This window comes from Furipterus horrens, unplaced genomic scaffold (assembly GCF_987537825.1).
Source record: "Furipterus horrens unplaced genomic scaffold, mFurHor1.1.pri manual_scaffold_1, whole genome shotgun sequence".
NCBI classification, from domain to species: domain Eukaryota; kingdom Metazoa; phylum Chordata; class Mammalia; order Chiroptera; family Furipteridae; genus Furipterus; species Furipterus horrens.
The window spans coordinates 97,837,186-97,853,472 of NW_028327171.1; the positions used below are offsets into that span (position 1 = coordinate 97,837,186).

Sequence of the window (16,287 nt, forward strand, 5' to 3'; positions counted from 1 at the left end):
GGTTAGGGGTACTTGTTTGGCTTTTTTTTTTTTTTTTTTTCTTTATTGGCCCTGAGGTGGAAGTGGGGCCAAAAAGTAAGGAAGCTGTCAGTTACTAATAAAACCCTGGCCATTTGGTGCTGATTGTTACATAGGTTATTTGTTAGCTTCCTGGTTGTCATTAGAGACAGCAATTCTGTTCCTGAAAGTCTGACTTATAGCTACCTCACTTTCTGGGTTATTTGTAGATAACGGGTTAGATTCCAGCGCAGGTTGCTGCATATCGTAGGGCAAAGTTCTGTTTTTATATATGATCTGCTCTGGCCATCTTATGACTGTATATTTAGTCTCTCAATGTCTTGATGTACTTGCTTTTATTTTCAAAGCAGGTTATAAATTTCTGTATATTTCTTCAAGTTCCTGCAAGTTTGTATCTCCCTATCTCTTCACTGTTTCCTGTGTCTATCTCTGCTCCAACTTCAGTTTTCTACTGGAGAGTAGATTGTCTTTCAATGGCTCATACAACTCTTACCTCTCTTAGGTGACTATTTTATTTATTTAATAATTTTTTTTTGAAAAATTACAATTGACATACAATATTAGATTAGTTTCAGATGTACAACATAGTGATTAGACATTTACATAACTTCTGAAGGGATCACTCCAATAAGTCTAGTACCCATCTGACACTAGGTGACTATTATGACATTATTAGTTGAGCTTTCAATCCTAAGACCCAGGGTTATCTAATGACATTCTATGTCCACCTAGTCCCATTGTCAAAAGAACATTCTCTAGATAGAGTTCAAGTGTGGTTTCCTAAGTGGTGCTGGTAGGCATACTTTGTTACTGTCTAAGAGAACATAAATACAGAAACTGACAGTGAACATTCAGAAACATTTATAGTAATTTGACTAAATAATTTTTTATCTGTTGACAGTCAATTCTATGTAAATTGTAAATTAAAAGGGAAAAAATACCCGGACTTTTATAATGTCACCAGATGGGGACCAGACTGAGTCTGCCTCAGGCTGGCTGGTGGCATGTGGCTCTTGACTTTGTATAGGAAAGATTTCACAAATTGAGTCCAGGTGATTTTAAAAGTGTATTTATTAAAGCTGAGGACAGTGGGAGTTTAGGAGAAAGAGAATAAAAAGTTCATGCCTGAGATAAGATGTGGCTTCTGTGCTCTAGAAAGAGCCCGAGCTGACATCCTTAGTCTTGAGGTTTTTAATTTCTCTTTTGGGGTCTGGAATCCTTGGGGAGGTCTCTGGGGAGTGTTTCAGCAGAATATTCATCAGCTTTTCAGGTGTGCTCTTTAATATGTTGATGTACCAAAATGAGTGCATAGAGGGACCAGGGTCATTTTCTGGTGAACTTTGCTTCTGTCTGATTTGTCTGGCTCTAATTGGGTTTGTTATTTGTTCCCCTGACTTCATGCATCCTTGGGTTTGGCTGGTACAAATGGCATTCATTGGGTCTCTGTTATCTATCTCCCCGACCAGGGTCATTGAAGCTATTTACTCTCTTGTTAGCAAGGACAGGTATAAACTATTTGCTCTCAAGTATCCTTAGTTAGGGAAGATAAGGTCTTTCTCAATTTACCTGCTGGATTTGTTGAGCCCTATTTGTCTAACCATTTGCTCAGTTTCCCTTTTCCCACTTGTCCAAAATTCTCCTAACATCTAACTCTCCTACCTCAATAACAGATAGTTTGAGAAGTACCATGTAGGTTCCTCACAGTGGCCAGCACTTGAATAACTGGAATGAGAAGAGGAATTAAGAGGACAGCAAATAACTAATGCTTACGTGTGGGGTCCAAGACCTCTGTCTGACCTGGCTGAAAAAGAGCTGCTTTTCCAACCCAGAGACTCCCTCTGCCTGCCTCTCAGAGGGTTTCTTGAGTCAGTAGGGGCTACACTTGGCTTCTATATCACAAGCTTTGCTGACACAGACCATCCCTACTGTATAGGAGAGCATTTTGTGCCTAGTGGGCTGGGGAGGAGGGAGCTGAGGAATACACCTTCCTTGTATCCTAACTGGAATTTTCCTCAAACACTCTCATCTCACCTTATTAGGGCATATGTGTATCTAAATCTTGACTTCCTTTATCCACTAAAGACACAGAGGGATACAATATCAAAGTTGAGGAAAGGAAATCTTAAAACAAGCATCTTGAACTTTATTTATTCAGTTTTTCTGGGTCTAAGTGAACAGGTACACATAGTTGGCTTGTGTAAACTCTTTGTAACTGAAGGTCCAGCCACCTGAAGCTGTGAAAGTCAATATTCAAGAGGCAGATGCTGATGTAAAGGAAACTGGCTTATTTCCAGGTGCTGGCCACCTGGAAGATGGGGGACTCACATCTCAGAGTCCATCTTCACATCTCATTGGAGGCAAAAGGTTTTGTAAGGAGGGAGAGGGGAACAGAACAAAGATCACAAGGGAGGGCGTTGCAAAGTTCTCTACGTGCAGACTAGCACAGTCCATTCCAATAAGGCAAGTGATGGTCTGGTGTGTGTCATTGTGGTTTAGGTATCCTGGCTTCACGTCATCCTGGCTTCATGTCACCTGGATCCATGGTTAAAGGTCAGCAAATCTCCAGGAGCTGAAGTGCCTGAAGGTCGGAGCCTGTATCTTTTGAAGTTAGTTCTTAGAGAAGCAAGCTGTTTATCTACAGTCCCTTAGTAGTCAGAGTCAATACTTACAGAAACAATGTCAAAGAATGAATGGTAGGTTGGGTTAGAATTTCCCACCATTACAATCTTTCACTGTTACAGTTTCAGTTAGCTTTTTGGTTGAGTTCACTGAATAGATACAAGTTAGGTTGTCCCTTTGCCCTATTCCTTTGCCACCATACATTTGGAGAGTCTCCTGATCAATTATAATTAAAAATATTCTGTCCTAATGGTAAATTCTTACCTGTCAGATCATGTATTCTGATTTTTGATTAATAAAATATGGTCAAAGTGGCAATCAGTTTCTATACTTCTTCACCTTAGTGATCTAGATAGCATGTCCTAAAGGACATCCCTCAAAGACACAGCCAATGTGATTTTTTTGTCCTCCCCCGAGTCAGTGTTTTAGACTCAGTTTCCTTGTTCTGCTTCCATCCAGCTGATGGTTTTCCTGTCTAGTTGTGTTTTTGAAGGCACACCCTGGTAAGTCCCCCTCTGAATCCTGAATCCACTGTACTTTCTGTTCTCCACCATCTCTAAAGATGTGCCGGAAATGCTAGTGTTTCTGATCTTACAAAACCACAGTGCATCCTGTTGTCAGTTTTCCATGTGATGAACTTGGACTTAACTACTTGTTTTTCTCGGTTGCTTTGAAAGCAAATATGCTGTCTTGACTCAGAAAAGTTGCTTCCTACCTTGCCTTTGTTCATAGAAAAGACTGGCATAGTCTTGGATCATATTGCAAAGATGTTTTCCTTTTGAAATCATTCAAGTAAAACAAAGTCTCCTCTGGCTTTCAAGTCATTTGTCACTAATGTTCAGAGCAAAATCTGCTTCTCTAGTCACTTACAGTGAAGGAGGAGCAACGTTCCTAAGACACAGGGGGAGCTTGTCTGTGCTCAATTCTTAGGAAATTCCCCCAGGTAGATATCTCCAATCAGCTCTAATCTACTCATCAGTGATTTTCTTTGAAAAGGAACCACTTGAGGCTGAGCCAGAGGCTTGTCAAGTGCTTTCAGCCTTGTGGGAAACACGGGGAAGATGAGAAGGGTGGGTGAAGAACCAGAGAGCTGGGGGAGCTTGTGAATCTGCTACTAAATATCAGTAAAACCCTTTTCTAGAGGAAGACCCAGAATTCTAAGGGGAGAATGTTATTTTATGTAAGTTACTTTTGTTTCATTTTTGTCTTATTTGCGGTAACTGGGAAATACTTTCAGAAAGCTCCATAAAATGTAAACCAAGTATGTGCAGCCTTAATCTGCTTAAGAGATGCAAACTGACATTGTGCTGGCCTACCAGGCATGTCTAAGAATGATGATGCACTCTAGCAAAAGCGTGACCATCAAAATGTGGCCATGTTAAATGTCTGCAATCACATAGTCAATAAAATGTAACACTATAAATATATTTCAGCCCTCACCAGGTGGCTAAATTATTTGAAGCATTGTCCCATACACCAAGAGGTAGCTGGTTCAATTCCTGGTCAGGGCACATACCTAGGTTGCAGGTTTTATCCCTGGTGCATATGGAGGCAATTGATCAATGTTTCTCCCTCTTCTCTCTCACATTGATGTTTCTTTCTTTCCCTTACTCTCTTTTTAAAATCAATAAAAAAAAATCCCTAGGTGAGGATTAAACACACACACACACACACACACACACACATACACACACATTTCAATTATTCACAAGTTAACTGAGTTCCACAGCAGTCTTTATTAGTCATGTAGTAACAGAGTCTGGCAAAGAGAGCCAATTAAGACATGAAGTGACAAAGTTTTGGCCTTGTGGTTAAAAATCTAGAGAGTCTTACTTTCCAACTTGAAGTTAATACAAAATGGGGGGGGGCGGGAATAGCAAGTATACTGCAATGTCAGTGCAATTACAATTCAAAAGGGTTAAAAAAATGAATTGATATTCATAATACTATAAAAGAGTTTAAAAATATAAAATACATTTGCGGCACGTAAACTACCAACTTACCTACTTACGGGATAGGGAGATCTGACCCGACACTACTTAACGAACAAAGACTTTCAGGGGAATTGGGTGACTGAATCAAAACTTTAAAAAGATTTAGCAGTCTGATTAATGTAAAGGAAATGCTCACAAAACTTTAAAACTGTGCAAATTTAGGCTGTATAAACAAAAGTTTACAAAATCAGGAGGGGAATAGTCCCTTAGTCCTCTTCATCTTCCTGAAACATCTGAAATTTTGCTTCATTATTTCATTACATGTTGCTTTTTCATTTCCATCAAATGCTCAAATTATACAGTATAATTTGGTTTTTATAACATAACTTTCTCATATGCACTTAGTTTTCTCTGAATTTCTAATTGTATTTCTTTGTTGTTGCTGCTGCTGTTAATTTTCTTCATTCATAGAGCTATTTTTTTCTTTTCTCTCATCAATAACATACTTTGTACCTCCAGGTTCTTAATGATCAATTCATAATATATATGCCTCTCTTTGAAGATATTTTTCATGGATCTTGTGATTTGATATTATAATTTGGATTTTTTTTTTTTGACCTGGTAATCAGTTGTTAAATTAAGAAATTCTAAAATTTCTTTCAGGGGTTAGTTTCAATAGTTATTAATTCCTCATAATGAGGGGAACAAATCAATCAAAAGTAACCCAGAACTGACACAGATATTAAATTTGGCAGATAAAGACATTAAAACCATCATTACAACTGCATTCTTAAAATTCAAAAAGTTAAGTGGAGGCATGCAAAAAAGAACAAATTAAATTTCTAGATATAAAAACTACAATATGGGAGATGAAATATTTGTTGGATGGAATTAATGTCAGGTTAGACATCACAGAAGAAAAGATTAGTGAAGCTGGCATGAAACAGAAACTATCAAAACTGAAACAGTAAGAATTTTTAAATATGAGACAGAAAGAGAGAAAAATAAAAGTCAGCCAAATTGGAAAAAAATAAAACTGTCATGATTTTCAAGTGACATGATCATCTATGTATAAAATCCAAAAGAATGTAAAAAAATCTACTAGAATTAATAAATGCAAATAAATTCTAGAACTAATAAGTACAAGGTTGCAGGATACCAAATCAATATATAAAAAAGCAATTAAATTTCTACATACTAGCAACAAACCATCATAAATTGAAATTATAGAATAATATCATTTACAATAGCATTAAGAATCTGAGATCCCTAGTAATATATCTGACAAGAGAAGTGAAAGACCTGTACACTAAAAACTACAAAATATTGCTGAGAAAAACTAAGGAACACCTAAATAAATGAAGAGATATACCTTTGTCCATGTGACAAAAGATTCAATATTGATTTATGAGGAAGACCCTAACTTGATCTATAGAAAAAACGCAATCCCAACAAAAATCCTTGCACACTTTTTGGGTAGAAGGTAACAAACTAATTTTAAAGTTCACATGGAAATGCAAAATACCTAGAATAGCCAAAACAACTTTGATAAAGATCAGAGTCAAAGAGGTCTGTCACTACTTGATTTCAAGACTTATATAGCTGTAGTATTGGTGTCAAGATAAACAAATAGATCAATGGAATGAGAGTCCAGAAATACACCTTACACATATGCACACTCATTTTTGACAAAGGTGCAAAGGCAATTCAATGGAAAAAATAAACGTTTTAACAAAGTGGAATAAAAATCTGAATAACCTCATGTAAAAAATCTGAATTTCAACCTATTTTCTGTATCATAAACAAAAATTAAGTCAAAATGTATCATAGATCTAAATGTAAAAGCTAATACTATGAAATTTCTAGGGGAAAAAAAAACTGAGAAAAAGTTTTGTCCAATATTTTTATGCCCCTTTTCGATACTTTTCACCTTTAACAACTTTATTTATACATGCTTGATGTTTTGACATTTTCCCATTGGTCTTTGAAAGCACTGTTCATTTTTTCTTCTAATTATTTTTCTCTTACTTCTGAAGATTGGATACTTTCTACTGACTGTACGTCCATACAGTAATTTTTAAAAATGTATTATTTTTTAGTTCTTGAGTTTACATTTGTTTTTTTAAATACAGTGGATTTTTTTTTTTTTTGCTGCTGAGATTTCATATCATTTAATTCATTGAAAGCATCATTTTTTAAAACTCATTAATTATAGTTCTAGTAGCTGGGCCATCTTGGAGTTGTTCTCCATTAATTTCTTTTTCTCCTGAGAATGTTACTTTTTCCTCGTTTTTTGCATAGTGAATGATTTTGGATTTTATCCTAGACCTTGTGAATGGTGTGGATTCTGCCATATTCTTGCAATGATTTATTTTGCTTTTGTTGTTTTATTAGAAAATTGACCTGATTTCACTCAAATGCAAACTTTGTCTTTTAGATGGCAACTGAAATCTTAATTCATTTCTTTTATCTTTAGTTGAATTTTCCCCATAGATGTGTGGTGCAGGAGTCAACCAGAGATTTAGGCAGAATTTGTACACAGAAAGTGGGGCTCAGCCACTCTGGCTGCTACTTTTCTGGGATTCACCTCTCAATTTCTGGTGGCTGTGGTTCCTCCAATCTGTCCTCTGGTTCTTCCAACCACACAGGTTCTAGTTTTCTATTAAAGTTCTAGCTGTTCTGAGCAGTTACTGCCTGTAGCTTGCCTTCAAGGTAAACACCATAATAAAAAAGGGAAACTCACCATGTGTTCATTCATTTTTACAATTTCCAACAGTTATCTAGAATCTAGTTGCTTTTGTTCACTTTCCAGTACTTTCTGATAGTTTACTTTTTGTATTTTGTGCAAGTTTATAGCTGTTATATGTAGGAGAATCAGTCTAGTTGGATCTCACTTTGCCATGCTGAAATAGAACCAAATTTCTTTCTTTTGAATTACAAAACCTTTATAAAGATCCAGTAGTTTTCCTCTGCTTACCCACATTTAGGAAGTCAAGTTATGCTCCACAATTATTAGCTTGCTCTAAAATAATAGTTAGAATGGATTTTTAAAGAGATTGAGGTAGTTAGTTTCTCAACCTCTGGGTTGAAAATGAAGACAAAAGTATAATGTGAATGTTTGTTTTGTAAATCTGTGTTACTAGCATAGAGATGCTGAAGGCTTCAGGGAGTGGAGAAGTAGCTGGAGCCAGGAGAAAACTCTATAGGGGATTTTATCTCTGTTCCAAAGGGAATCTTTTCTGTATTTGGTATGGAATAGCCTTGGCAGTGTCCCTAACTTTTGCCTGTCAGGGCAACCTATGCCAGATGTTATTTTGGAACTAGGCCTCAGTATATGAATAACTTTTTAACAATTAGAGCTTACCAATACTGAGTTCGATCACTCATATATAGTCAGTTAACTGTCACTAAAATCATTCAAATGGAAGCTTGATGATCATTTGTACTTTGTTATCACCCCCACTCTTATTATGATGGGTAGTGGGAGAATATGCTATTATTTTCTTCTTTGTACATAGCAGGCACTCAGTAATTAAAGGTTGCCTAAACAAATATTTATTGAATTCATTGCATAAATAGAGTTTTCTGTGTGGTGTGTAAAAGTACATTTCGCATTCTGGGGAGTGGGAATTGAAAACTAGGGTAAATATTGTCTAATATCTTTAATTTAGAATATTTTGATGTAAGGAGGCATAAATAGGCTTTTAGAATATTTAAAAGAAAGCAGTTATTTGATTACAATCAATTATATAAAACAATCAGCATATGAAACTGGCTACTACAATACCTGTTTTAAAATAATTTTAAGATGTCCTGGAGGAGAAATTTGAACCAGAATGGGATAGTTCATGGCATGCACCTGTAACCCAGAAGGGCTCACAGGCATGCTGCATCTTTCTCTCACTATTTATGTTCTTAAAGAAGAAGCTGTCTGTTGGAGTGTTACAGAATTTGAACTCAAACAGGTGTTCCTTTGCCTTCTGGCCTACCTATCAAATAATCGTCATAAACAGTATCAAAATGAGTCTTATTTCCTTCTAAGGAGGGTTAGATTTGGTCTTCATAATCAGTCATACTCAGGAAGCAGTGTGCTTGCTCTGTTTAAAGATGTTGGCACAGTCACATTAACTTTTCAAAAACATTTGTAACGTAAGTATCTGGGCACTAGAAGCTACCTGGAAGATATTAATTGATCTAGGAATTTCATCTAATTATTACAGTAACTTCTGCCATGGCTATTATCTAATTTACACCACGCTTCCCTATCCCCACATCTTCAATGGAATGAATCAAGACTGCATAATAAGGTACAATAGAATACCATTCACATAACGTGCCCATTAAATATTTGAATGGAGAAGTGAATCATCTACTTTATTCATCAGATACCTGGAGTCTAGGTAAATAATCCTTTTCTCACTTAAAGTTGCACAGACAGATGTTTATAAACTTTGGTAGGGAAGTTATAGTGCTCTAAAATAATATTAGCTGCCACTTACTATGACTTTGATATGTGCCAGACTCCTTACTAAGTCATTTGCAGACATTATTTTATTTATACTATACAATACCTTACTAGTTAGGCATTGTTATTATCATTTTGCAGAGAAAGAAATGGAAACATTAGAAAGATTGGGTAACCAGCTCAAGATCACTCTTTCAAGAATGGCAGGGCTGGGATTCAAGCAACAGGGCACTTGGCTTGAGCTTGAGCCCTTAAACGTGGGTCTGGGTTGCCCTGAGAAAGCAACCATTAGAGAAGGCAGCTGGGCAACCTTAGAACACTTTGTGAAATCACTTCAAATCCTTAGGGGAACTAAGGTGAAAAGAGGATGATCTAACAAAGGCAAATTTTGCTTTTGTATTAGTTTTACCTGAGACCATGAGTGCATTTCTGTCTTCCAAACTATCATAGGGACTATAATAATCTCTCCCCTCATTCTTCTTCAGATTATTAGAGCTAATTTGTGAAAAATGCAGTGACCCCAAAAAGACAAGCAAGGAAGCAGCTGTTGGTGGAAGCATATTTGACCCCCAGCCCCCTGCTCCATAAACTCTTCTGTTACCAAACAGCAAGTTGGGGTCCCGCTGCCCACTGCCACCCTCTAGGCAAAATTCCAGAGGCAAAGCTTTGGTGATAAAGGAAAGGAGTCTTTATTCAAAAGCAGTCAGTTAAGCCTATCAAGTCAAGGCTTTAATTACTTAAGACTATTAATTAAGGCTAAACTCTAATACCCATTTTCTCCTATCTTTTCCCCTGTTGGTTTCTATAGGGTTAGTTAACAGACTAAAACAACATAAGATACAAAAGCTACACAATTCTGGAAGAATGGCAGACTTCTGCCTCAGAGCCTGTTCCCCTAGAAACACTCAAAGAATAACATGCCACCCTCTGCCAGGCCAGCCCGATCCTAGGATGTACCCAGAGTTCCTTCCCATATAAAATACCATCTATTGGGAGATGCAGACAGCCACAGCATGATTATCCAAGCATCTTTGAGGAAGAGGAGCCTGAGAGCCTGAGCCCGAACCAGAGCCAGACCCTGAGAGAGAGAGAACCAGCTCAGTAGCTAGAAAAGCTTGTGAGCCAAAGAACCAGCCCTCTTTTTATTTCCATTGGCTCTGGAGGCATTCAGCTTCTCAGCCAATGTCATCCTAGGCTGCTTTCCATTGCCTCAGAAACTCCTCTTATGGCTCCTCCTACTTCTCCCCAGTGATCTTAATCACATCTCTCTGTATTACTGTCACATCGCAGATTTGGCAGAGCCATAGTCCCAAGGCATTCAAAGCTATTGCCTGTATGATCTCTGCTGATAGCTAAGTGCTTAAGTCTGCAATTTATTGAGCAGCTACTACACTATATTCACTATTTAAAAAAAAATTGTGGTCAAATGTGTGTAACATAAAATATACCATTTTAATTATTTTTAGGTGTACAATTCAACGGCATTAATTATATTTATAAATCTGTGCAAACATCACTATTATTCTGTTTCCAAAACCCTTTCATCATCCCACACAGAAACTCTGTATGTCTTGAGTAATAACTCCCCATTCCTCCCTTCCCACAGCCCCTCATAACCTCTAATGTGCTTCTTGTCTCTATGAATTTGTCTATTCTAGATATTGTGTATAAATGGAACCATGTAATATTTGTCATTTTGTGTCTGGATCATTTCACTTACAAGGTTTTCAAGGTTCATCCATGTTGTAGCATGTTTCAGAACCTTATTCCTTTTTATGACTAAAAAATATTCCATTTGTTCTATTGTGTGTAGATATGTATATAAAGAACACTGTATGTGTACCACAATTTATCTGCTCATCTGCTATTTGACACTTGGGTTATTCCTACCTTCGGCTATTGTGAATAATGCTGTTATAAACACTGCATACAATATTTGTTTGAGTCCCTATTTTTAATTTTTTTTGAGTAGAATTGCTGGGTCATGTGATAATTCTGTTTAACCCTTTGAGGAGCAGTAAAACTCTGCAGCCACTGCACCATATACATTTCTACCAGTAATGTGCAAAGGTTCCATTTTCTTCACATCCATACCAACACTTATTTCCTTTTTTTTCTCAAATGATAGCCATATTAGTAGGTATGAAATGGTATCTCATTTTGGTTTTAATTTACATTTCCCTAATTACTAATAATATTGAGCATCTTTTTATGTGCTTATTGCCCATTGTATATTTTCTTTGGAAGAATGCCTATTCAAGTACTTTGCCCATTTTTCAATTGAGTTGTGGTCTTTTTGTTTTGGGTATAAGAATTATAATATTCATTACCTTTCATCTTCATCACAACCCTGCAAATTAGGCATTATGACTCTTAACTTCACAGAGGAGAAAACCAAGACTGAGAGAGATTGGGCTTCTTGCCTGAGGTCCTACAATGAGCGAGAGAACCAGAATTTGAACCCATGTGTGGTGGGCAATCCCTAAGATGGCTACCCAGGAGGTCCCCCTCCTGGCATTCACATCCTTATATAAGCCCCTCCCTTGCATGTGGGCTGATGTTAATAACTCATTTATAATGAATAGAATACAGCAAAAGAGATGGGATGCCACTTCTGAGATTAGGTTCCAAAAAAATGTGACTTCTGTGTTGTTTGTTCTCTTTGATTCTCTTGCTTGTTTGCCTTGAGGGAAGCTAGTTGTGAGCTACTGGTGGAGAGACTCATGTGGCAAGGAACTGAAAGAGGCCTCTGGTAGCAGCTGGTGAGGATGTGAGGCCTTGTCCAGAAGACAGTGAAGAATTTGTTTCTGCCAGCAGCTATGTACAGAGCTTAGAAGTGGGTCCTCCCTCAGTGAAGCTTTAGGTGAACCCACAGTCCTAGCCAGAACCTTGCCTGTAGCCTTGGGAGAGACCTTGCAAGGCAGAATCCTGGGTAAGCTGTGCCCAGATTCTTTTTCATTTTTAAGAGAACATGGAACTTATTAGTTATCTAATACAAAAATAAACCCATATAAATAGGGATGCAGAGAGCTCCCTTTGTTTCTCTAGGCTTTCCAATCCCATCCCCATAAAAATATTTTGCCCCACAGTATGGCTAGCAAAGAATAAAAAGAAGCACGTCCTCAAAAATGGGAGATGCTCGGTTTAAGGAGGGTGATGACTGGGTCAGATGAGCCCAATTCCAGAGAAACCCACTGTTTGCTCTGTCACATCAAAAGGTCAGAAATGTGATTCACTGCAGCTGCTAGGGAGGTACTCCAATTCTTCCCTCAGTTCATCCACCAGTTGCTTCTCTATTCAATACTGCTTCTGCTCCACTTAGTGCCTGAGAGAACCGATGCAAAGCGACTTAGAATGAGGGGCCTAACCCAGAAGGTGAGGCAGAATCAACCAGGGTAGGATTTGCCAGGGGACAATATCAGCTTGTGGTCCAGGAAGCAGGGATACAGGAGCAGCTCTTCCTCAGATGTGCATGCTTCCAAGTAAACTTTCAAATTGATCCAGACATAAAGGCCAGAACCACGATTGAAATAAGGGACCTTCAATGCCTTCAGCTCATTAGTGATGTACCTGTGAGCTACCTGCAGCTGGGAGCAATTAGTGGGCAGGTACACTTTGTCAATGCATTCTGTCCCAGAGCAGCAGGCACAGATTGTGCTGGGTGATGCCAGAGACGCTGTGGAGGAAGCCAAAAGCACTCACAGCAGATGTCACCTCCTTGTAGGTATACAGAACACCAAAACGGAAATCAGAGGCCCCAGAAACCTTACTGGTGCCCCAGGTCACATGGGTCCTGTTGGGGTCAGGCAAACTTTCCATGCTCAGAACACTGTGAAATGTGATAGATTCATGAAACATAGACAGCATGTAAACCTCATCAATAATCACAGGTAGGTTGTATATCTTGGGAAATTCCAGGTATTCCTTCAGTGAGTCCCAGGAGTAGATGTCTCCCAGAGGATTGTGAAGTTGGATGAGCACAAGGCCTTTGACCTTTCTCCTCTTAAGCTGAGCCTCAAGCAGGTCCTTCTCCAACTTTCCACAGTCAGCTGAATGGGAGTTTGCCTCCATGATCTCATTGTCCATGTAGTCATGAATCAGCTCAACTTTTGCATACAGGAGGGGAGTAAAGCATAGAAGAGGATGGGGTCTGAAAAACCTCACCTGGATCACACAGAACCATGGTCAATGCAGGGAAGACAGAGAGGCAACTATTTATAACAACCACATTTTCAGGATCAATCTGGGTAGGTGCCTTGCAGTAGTAGCTCAGGAATTGGGTCACTTTTTCCTGCAGGAGTACTAGTCCTCTCCAGTCAAAATATTGCAGAAGGGTTTCCTCAAAATAGTCGATGTCACTCTGACCCAACCTTTTAGCCATCAGATCAATACAGAGCTTGTTCTCACTGAGACCGAAGTTAATCCCAATGTATTCTTTTCCTCAGAGTATTTGTCTTTTCGGTAAATCATGTAGTCTCAGAAGCTGGAGTGGTATAAATCAGAGATGTCAATGCCATGGTTGGACAGGTGATGGCTGATAAATACAGCTTCCAAATGACCCAAGAGGTAACTTAGCTGGTCAGGCTGCCTGGATGATTGGGCCTGCTGCCCACCTCCAACATCATCCCTAGAGTCCAGGGAAAGGAGAGACATTTGGAGTTCCAGGCTACCTGTGGCCCATGCTATAAGAGGCTGACCACCTGGCACATTAACTGGATGAGGCTGACTTCTTGCTCCCTGGTGGCCTGAATGTGCCTCTCCTGTTCTTGTACCAGGTCCTGCTGTGTGTACCTGGTCTCCAGCTGCATGATGTAGTCCTCTATGGTCTGCAGCAAGTGCAATATCTGCTCTATCACCTGGGTGATGAGGCTCTGGGTTCTGAGGCCCTGGCCCTTCTTTTGGCCACAGTACTGGTGGAGGGTGTCTGACTGGTGACTCACAGTCTAGGTCATTGTTTTGCCCTCAACAAACTGGCCCGAACCTATATCTCTGTTTCTACTTATCTCTTCTTTGGTCTAAAATCCATATGCCTGAGACTTCCAGCCAAGAGGGAGATGTAGACAGACATGCTGCATCTCCCTCCACAACTAAGAAGGAATACAACTACCTCAAAACTAGAAACAACCAGAAGTTCCAGAAAATCAAACTGCATGGAAGTCCAACAAACAAAGATATAAAGAAGAAATACTCATCCAGACAGGTAGGAGGGGTGGAGCTGGGGTGGAGAGGATGAGGTGTGGTGGTGGCACCAGCGGCAGCAGTGGCAGGCCGGCAGAAAGTGCAGTCACATGCTTTAAAAACTTGAGAGGGGCATCTGGGAAGTGTTCCCAACTCCTCACCGGACCTCACAGCTCATGGTCCCAGCACCGGGGAAAGTCAAGCCTCATTGCTTCTGACTGTGCAGACCAGTGGGGGTCGGGATGGAGGCAGAAACTGCCGGTCCCTCGGCAGAGTCCACTTGTTTAAAGGGCCCCCATGGTCTTAGAACATCCACAGACCCACCCACGCTGGGAACGATGGCCAAGGCAACAGCTAGAGAGGTACCAGTCCTACACAAATTGAGAGAGGTGCCTGGAAAAGGGGCGAGTGCTGGGCAGGTGACATTGTTCCCTCTCAGACCCCTCCCCCACATACAGTGCCATAACGTGGTGAAACAGGTCACCCTGTACTGACAAATACCTAAGGCTCCACCCCTTATAATGTAACAGGAGCGACAGTTCTACCTGGGACGCGGAGGCAAACAAACACAGGAGCCTGTCAGAACTAGGAGACAGAGAAATATGGCCCAAAAGGGGGAACGGATCAAGATACTAGTGGGAGAACTAAGCGACAAGGAGATAGCCAACCTAACAGATGCAGAATTCAAAACACTGGTGATAAAGATGCTAACAGGCTTGACAGTTATACTTGAGTACAGCAAACAAGAAGTGAAGGCTATGCTAAGTAAAAGGAAGGAAAATCCACACAAAACCAATGGTGAAGGGAAGGAAACCAGGGTTCAAATCAATGATTTGGAACATAAGGAAGAAAAAAACAGTCAACCAGTGCAGAATGAGGAAGCAAGAATTGAAAAAAAGGAGGAAAACTTCCCAAATTTTACGAAGGAGATGAACATACAGGTCCGGGAACCACAGAGGGCCTCGGGTGAGCTGGACCCAGAAGGTACCACACCAGGACTCATCATGATTGAGATGCCAAAGGTGAAAGGTAAAGAGAGAGTCCTGGGGGCAGCAAGAGAGAGGTGGAGAGTTGCCTACAGGGGAGTGCCTATAGGACTATCAGCTGATTTCTCAGAGGACATTTTGCAGGCAGGAAGGGACTGGGAAGCAATATTCAATGTGATGAAAGGCAACCTGCAACCAGGATTACTCTGTCCAGCAAGGCTATCATTTGGAATGGAAAGGCAGATGAAGTGCTTCCCAGACAAGGTAAAACTAAAGGAGTTCATCATCACCAAGCCATTATTATATGAACTGTCAAAGGGAATTACTTAAGAAAAAGAAGATCAAAACTATGAACACTAAAATGACAACGAACTCACAACTATCAACAAGTGAATCTAAAAAATAAAAACAAAATCCAAATAAGCAAACCAGAATAGGAACAGAATCATAGGTATGGGGATCATTTGAAGGGTTATCAGCTGGGAGGGGGAAGGGGGAGAAATGGGGAAATCATGCAGAGATTAAGAAGCGTAATCGGTTGGTACAAAATAAACAGGGGGAAGTTAAGAATAATATAGGAAAGGATGAAGGCAAGGAACTTATATGCACAACCCATGGACATGAACTAAGGGTGGTGGGATTGCTGGAGGGAAGTGGAGTACTGGGCAGAGGGGAGCAAAGAAGAAAGAAAATTGGAACTACTGTAACAACATAATCAATAAAATATACTTAAAAAAAAAATCCTTATGCCCGATGAAATCCCCCTTGGCTATTAGAGCTCAGATATCGCTCCATGGTCCTTCTCCTCTCACTAAGCTTGCTTTCCTGTGCCCAGATTCTTGATCCACAAGAACTGTGCGATAATACATGTTAACTGTTTTAAGCTGCTAAGTTTTGGGTAATTTGTTATATGGCAAATTATAACTAACATGCCATATTTACTGCTCTTTTGGTAAGAACCTCAAATTAGTTTAGATGCCAATCAAAGGTATTTCAAAAGAAGATAATGGAGCCAGTACTCTCTCTAGACTTGTTTGGGCACAGCAGCCTGGGACAGCCTAAAAGAATTGCTAAGCTGGGGAGTGGG

The 16,287-nt window shown here is 39.6% G+C and overlaps 1 pseudogene; it reads right to left on the minus strand.

Annotated features, from left to right (window-relative positions):
- Window positions 1–12,422: 12,422 nt before the first annotated feature.
- LOC150021569 (putative inactive 1-aminocyclopropane-1-carboxylate synthase-like protein 2 pseudogene) lies at window positions 12,423–16,069 on the minus strand (annotated as a pseudogene).
- Window positions 16,070–16,287: the final 218 nt, after the last annotated feature.